Here is a 7,658-nt window from a genome sequence, read left to right on the forward strand (position 1 = left end):
CAGAGGGAAGCTGACGACTCCATGGCGAGGAGGACGATCGATGGTGGCATGCAGAGCGCTGATGATAACTTGTTCACTGACCTTTAGCTCATAATGAGATGCCCCTGCAGGAGGAAACGGATTACCGCCCACCCAGAAGGCCCATGGGTCTGGAGACCCGCCCTCCTCCTCTCCAGCTGAACTCAGTGACCCTTCAGCGACTGTTGGACTGATGCTGGATGTTATGTGATATTTGTGTTTGATCTCCATTGGCGCTCCTCTTATTTCCTCAGCTTTTACCACCAACAGTATTCAAATCATTGCTGCAGTCATTTTGATTTACTCTTAACACACGTGGCTGTTACTTCCTGGCTGGACTACATCATTATTATTATTATTATTATTATTATCAGTAGTAGTAGTAGTATTATTGTTGTTGTTGTTTTTATGCAGCACAGTGCTGACAGGGACTAGACAGAGATCATATTTCTCCTATATTTGCTTCTCTTCATTGGCTTCCCTTTAAATCCAGTTTTTAAATCCTGCTCCTCAAATACTTGGTAGTAATGGTGGGCTTGTGGCTCCCACAGTGTTTAACCTAATTATTAATACAGTCATCACTGATCGTGGCTCTGGCTCGTCCCTCCTCACAGAAACATGCAGAAAAAGAACAGATGTGTAGCCGAGGGGCATGAACACTGCTAATATTACAAAACTGAATGTTTATCGCAGACTTCGGTCCATGAATGTGTTTCTGTCAGAGAACATCTGCAACTGCACCGAGCTGCACATTAACAGCAGCTCAAACAGCTCAGTCATTGCCTGCTGCTCCTTCAGGAAGACACTTTATTAGGTACACTTGTTCAGCAACTCGTTAACACAAATATCTAATCAGCCAATCATATTGGCAGCTCATTTAGGCATATATACATGATGAAAACAAGTTGCTGAAGTCCAAACATTCTTGAAGAAAGGTGATTTAGGTGACTTTGAATCTGTCACGGCTGTTGATGTGTGTGTTTCAGAAAACACTGATCTGCTGGGATTGAGGGTGAGGGAGGGCGGGTCATCTAATCGCAAGGTTGGTGGTTCAATTCCTGGCTGCTCTGTCTGCATGCCAAAAATCCTTGGGCACGACACTAACTCCACGTTGCTCTGCAATGCATCCATCAGAGTATGAAGATGTGTGGATGTTAGATAGTAACAGTGCTGATATGACTGGGGCCAATGAGTCATGCTGTATGAGTTTGGAAAGAAGGTCTGAAACAGAGAAAATATCCAGCAGTTCTCTGGGAGAAAATGCCTTGTTGAGTTCAGAGGTCAGAAGAGAACCTAACCCTAAGTGCTTCCAGCTGCCAGGAACCAGGACCTCAAATAATCATTTATGGAGTGGGTGGGAGGAATCGTCCAGCATTGTCCTTATCTTGGACAACATCCGCCTCTCAGACACAATCCTAAGGGAGTCCAGCTCCATCCCCACAGCATTAATTCAATTCAATTCAATTCAATTCAATTTTATTTATATAGCGCCAAATGACAACAAAAGTCGCCTCAAGGTGCTTTATATTGTACAGTAGATCCTACAAAAATAGATACAGAGAAAAACCCAATCATCATATGACCCCCTATGAGCAAGCACTTTGGGCGGCAATGGGAAGGAAAAACTGCCTTTTACCAGGAAGAAACCTCCTGCAGATCCAGGCTCAGGGAGGGGTGGCCATCTGCTGCGACCGGTTGGGGTGAGAGAAGGAAAACAGGATAACGACATGCTGTGGAAGAGAGACAGAGATTAATAGCAGGTACGATTCAATGCAGAGAGGTCTATTAACACATAGTGAGTGAGAAAGGTGACTGGAAAGGAAAAACTCAATGCATCGTGGGAATCCCCTGGTAACCTACGTCTATTGCAGCATAACTAAGAGTCACCGAAGGTTTTAAGCCTAATCTTAACAATAGAGATAGTGTCTGTCTTCTGAATCCAAACAGGAAGCTGGTTCCACAGAAGAGGGGCCTGAAAACTGAAGGGTCTCCCTCCCATTCTACTTAGGCCATTATTGGCCTTGTGATCAGTTTATTTAGTCTGCTGGCATCTGTGACCCTCAACCTGCTGCCACAGCATGCAACAGCATAGAGGATGGCACTGGCCACAACAGACTCATAGAAAATCCTGAGTATTGTCTGACAGATGTTAACAGACCTCAGAGACTCTGACCCCTCCTGAAGAGGGTAGCAGTGTTTTTGACCCAGTCCAGGTTATCATCTATATAAATATCTAACAGTAGCATGTGTTCTCACAGTGTAGCCTGAATCATATCAGAGATGTGAAGCATCCTTAGAGGTCAGCTGTTTTCTATCAGCTGGCAGTGCTCAGTGAAACAGAGAGCACCTGTCATGGTTTGCGGGTGCAAGCCGTGTGGGAATTATTTAGGACCAGAAGCAGCAGCTCAGGTGCAGGTGAATATTTATTGACGGGAGTGCAAATCAACAGAAATGGCAGGTGACATGAACAGGAAAACCTAAACTGGGTAAAACTAACAAAACAAACCAGAAACGAAGATGCAGGGAGGTCCGGGGAAATACACATGGAGAGACGCAGGGAGACCGAAGGAAAACAACACAGACGAACCAGCAACGAGGACGAGTGAACACACACTATAAATACACACGCCAGGAATCAGGGGAAGGGAAACAGGAGGGGAACACACCTGGAAGACATCACAACTGACGAGGCAGGGGAAAACGTAAACAGAACACACTGACATAAGACACAGACCTTCACAATAAAACAGGAACTACACAAACAAGGACACACACGGGCCGAACAGAGTAAACACTAAACAGAGGAAGAACAGAACCAAAATCACACTAAATAGAAAAACACAAAACGCTGGGTCAAACGGACCCAGGATCATGACAATACCCCCCGGCAAGGGCTGGCCCCAGACAGCCCAACACAAGAAAACAAAACAGCCAGAAAAACAGAAAACCAACCCGACCAGGGCGGGCGGCGGGGGCCCAGGAAGGAGGGCTCGAAGCAAACAAAAACAAAAAAACAGAAGCACTAGAAAGTCAAAAAAAACAAAACAAAACACGAGTCCAAAACCAAAAGAAAAGAAACACACCAGAGCACAGGAAAACAGAACACCTCAGGGGGGCGGCCGTGAGGACGGCCATGGCGTCGTCGTTGGCGAACGAGGTGATGGAGCTGGTCCGGAGGCCGACCGTGCGGAAGGCAACGGTGGCGACTCAGGCGAAGGGAGTCTGATGGCGCCACGACGGTGATGGCGCCTGGCCAGTGGCCTGGAAAGTGGCCGGTTAGCTGAAGGCGAAGACACGGAGGCTGCGGCTTGGAAGCCGGAGACGGAAGCGCTGCAGGCGGCAGCGTGGAAGCTGGAGACGGAGGCGCAGCAGGCGACGACGTAGACGGTGAGGCTGCAGCTGGCGTGGATGGTGAGGCTGCAGCTGGCGGCGGCGTGGAAGCCGGAGGCAGTGGCGCTGCAGGCGGCGGCGTGGAAGCCGGAGACAGAGGCGCTGCAGGCGGCGGCGTGGAAGCCGGAGACGAAGGTGCTGCAGGCTGGACGGATCCCTCCGACCCTCCAGCGGAGACAGGAGACGAAGGCCGGAGCGGTCCCTCGGACCCTCCAGCGGAGACACGAGACGAAGGCCGGAGCGGTCCCTCGGACCCTCCAGCGGAGACACGAGATGAAGGCCGGAGCGGTCCCTCGGACCCTCCAGCAGAAGCCATGACCAAGCCAGCAGTCATGGAGGCCACTAGCTGACACAGTGGCGACTGACAATGCACTGAGCACTGGCTCTGCCCAGGCAACGCTGACATGAAGTGGTTCCCAGGGGGCTGCTCAATCCTCAGGGGTCCAGAATCGGCTGGGGACCGAGACCCAGCCTCTGGGGAAGCCCTGGAGTGGCTAACTGTGCCAACGGCGGCTAAACCCTGAAAAGTACACTGCGTAGACATAAAGCCTTCTCCCTGCATGGAGTGAACGGGTGAATTTGGTAATACTGGAACCTGAACTGCAAGTAACGGTGACACTGGAGGCACAGGGGCCTGACCTACATGCGGCACTGGAGACTGAACTGAAAGTGACACTGGAGGCACTGGGGACTGAACTGAAAGTGACACTGGAGGCACTGGGGACTGAACTGAAAGTGACACTGGAGGCACTGGGGCCTGGACTACAGGCGGCACTGGGGACTGCACTGAGGGTGAAGCTGGGAGCACTGGGGACTGCACTGAGGGTGAAGCTGGGAGCACTGGGGACTGCACTGAGGGTGAAGCTGGGAGCACTGGGGACTGCACTGAGGGTGAAGCTGGGAGCACTGGAGACTGCACTGAGGGTGAAGCTGGGAGCACTGGAGACTGCACTGAGGGTGAAGCTGGGAGCACTGGAGACTGCTGTGGGGCAGCTAACTGAGCTGAGAGCGGCTGCGGGGCAGCTAACTGAGCTACTGGAGGCTGGGCAGCTACTGGAGGCTGAGGAGGAGTGGCGGAGCGAGGCTGGGACGAGGAGGTGGGAAGTTTGTGTAGCTCCGAACGTGGAAGTCCAAAAAACAAAGCAAAGGATTGCAGCGGAGTAAGCCCAGTGTCTTCCACCACATAATCCTTCTTTCGCCGCTGCTTGCTCCTCCTGCAGGGCCTGACTTCTGAAAGCAGCGGTGGAGTGACACCAGAAAACTGAGCTGAGAGCGGCTGCTGAGCAGGCGATGAGCTGTTCTCATAATCATCTGCCGCACAGAAGACAGCCCCAAAATGAACAGTCACACAGTCCGAAAAAGAGTCCTCACTCACCACAGCCGGCGAATTAAAAGTCCGGATGTCCGGCTGTGGGGTGGCGCACCGGTGGCGCGTTCGACATTTCCTCCCCGCCGACAGCTCCGACGGGCCAGGCAAGATCACATCCGGCGAGTCGGGCAGCGAGGCAGGAGTGGCAGAGAGCAGGTGAGGTGTGTGCTGAAGGAAGGCCTGAATGGTCGGAGAGAGCGAGCCAAACAGCCACGGAAGACCAGAGAAGAGCCGCTGTAGGCGTGTTTCCAAAGCGCGACGAAGCTCCTCCGGGGGATGTTCCAACCACAGGCTGAGAAGATTCTCAACGGAGAAAATGATGTCATCCCTTAGCTCCTCCGAAGGGTCGCAAGCTGCTGGGTCCATGCTGGCTGGTTCGTGCTGTCACGGTTTGCGGGTGCAAGCCGTGTGGGAATTATTTAGGACCAGAAGCAGCAGCTCAGGTGCAGGTGAATATTTATTGACGGGAGTGCAAATCAACAGAAATGGCAGGTGACATGAACAGGAAAACCTAAACTGGGTAAAACTAACAAAACAAACTAGAAACGAAGATGCAGGGAGGTCCGGGGAAATACACATGGAGAGACGCAGGGAGACCGAGGGAAAACAACACAGACGAACCAGCAACGAGGACGAGTGAACACACACTATAAATACACACGCCAGGAATCAGGGGAAGGGAAACAGGAGGGGAACACACCTGGAAGACATCACAACTGACGAGGCAGGGGAAAACGTAAACAGAACACACTGACATAAGACACAGACCTTCACAATAAAACAGGAACTACACAAACAAGGACACACACGGGCCGAACAGTGTAAACACTAAACAGAGGAAGAACAGAACCAAAATCACACTAAATAGAAAAACACAAAACGCTGGGTCAAACGGACCCAGGATCATGACAGCACCTGAACATTTAGATCTCAGAGGCAGAAGGTAAACGGTGAGAAACCCACAGACGCCACCAAGGAGCCAATCAGCAGCCAGAATCTCCTCCCCGCACTCTGTTTCATAACAGCTAATCTGTATGCAGAACACACACTCAGCCCACAGACACACACACACTCAGCCCACCTCGACGCTGCGACAGACTTCATTTTCCTGCCACGCTAGGCTGCTCTGTCTGCTCGCCCGGCTCAGAGGAGGAGAGAGAAAAGGAGGTGCGAGTTCACAGGATAAACACACACACACACACACACACACACACACACACTGACAGTTGTAGTTCTAGTTGGATGGTTCACATGTACACAGAGGTTCAGCAGCACCATGCACACCTCGGCTCTCTGACCCTGTCGCCATTACCTGAGTCTCAGTTTTGCTTTCTTTCACATTTTTGTCTGCAGAGTTGGATTCAGTGAAAACCTGGGACAAGCAGTGAATTGCTGTTTGATGATCACAGGGAATTTAAATGGCTGCACGTCAGCAGCAGATTTGACCTTGAACCTCATCACTGGACTATTTTTCAGAACGCAGTCTGACCTGCAGTCGTCTCTGGTTGTGCAGGTTTCTCCTGTTTATAAAGTAGCAGCTATTCTCACTGAGCCACAATTAGTGGCTAACATTAACATTCAGGTCCATTCTCACCGCCATCTGCTGGTCGCAGGTACCAAGTGCTGTTGAAGACGAGGAAACAGGAGCTGTGTGCTCCTTTCTCACATGATAATGATGAATACAGACAGCCATCAAAATAAGCTGACTTCTTAAAGCATAACGACTGGAGACGACTGGGGCAGAACCTAAAAAATACTTTCGCTCAAACAATAATTAAGGGTCAATAATCAATTTATTATTATTGCTTCACTCAAGCTTATCGTAGGGTGTTTCCCTTAAAATATAAAATGCCTTGAGCCGACTGCTGTTGTGATTTGGGGCTGTATAAATATACTGAATTGAATGCCAGAGTATTTTTTTAAGCATTCGATCAAAGACGACATCGGTAAACCACAGCATCACTTTTACCTGAAGAGTTTCCAGAACATTCAAACTCACAACATATTCAGGCTCAACAACTAAATTCAAATGACCACGACTCCGTTTACTGAGAGGATCACTGAGAAGTGCTCTGCTCATGTTTCTGTTTGTTTTCACTGTGTGGGTCACAGTGGAGTGGGGTCAAAGGGTAGTGAGGGGAGTGGTGTAAGGAGGGGAGTGAGGGAGTCAAAGCTACAAGGGGAGTCTGGTGGAGAGCGCAGAGAATGAACGGCAAAACCCTGACAGCGGCTTAGTTTGCCTGTCTGCAGAATTTCAGAATAGAACCGTGTTGACTGACGGTTGCTGTGTGGGTCAAGCAGGGAGGGGTGAAACCTAAAACGATGCGCTGTCTGAAACAGCAATTAAAGATTAATAATCAATTCATGAATTAGACTTCAGCCCACTGAAGAGGTAACCAATGAGATCACAGACGTGTAACACTTGAACATAAATTTTAATTGTGCCTTTGAGCTTTAATGACTCACAGAAGAAGAGAAGAGCACAGCTGTTTGACCAGGTTCAGGACAACGTCACAGTTTGTGTTCAGCGATAATATTTCGCAAAGTTTAAAAAAGTTTAATGTATGAAATCTTCCATCTGTGACATGTGTCAGCATCGTGCTTTTAACTCCAGCTGAGCTCAGACTGTCTGCAGGCTTCAACAATGTGTGAAGACGATGCTGGTTCGTTCAGGGTGGCGTGCACAGACCCCGAGTCTGTATGTGTGTTGACGGGAGGTGGGTCCTCGCTGTGCCTGCAGGACCACCTTCTACAGGGGGACTATCGCGAGTGTCCTGAGCAGCTGCATCACTGTCTGGTATGGTAACTGCACCATATTGGAATTGCAATACCCTACAACGGATAGTGAGAGCAGCTGAGAAGATCAGTGGACCCCCTCTTC

This window comes from Oreochromis niloticus, linkage group LG15 (assembly GCF_001858045.2).
Source record: "Oreochromis niloticus isolate F11D_XX linkage group LG15, O_niloticus_UMD_NMBU, whole genome shotgun sequence".
Taxonomy (NCBI): domain Eukaryota; kingdom Metazoa; phylum Chordata; class Actinopteri; order Cichliformes; family Cichlidae; genus Oreochromis; species Oreochromis niloticus.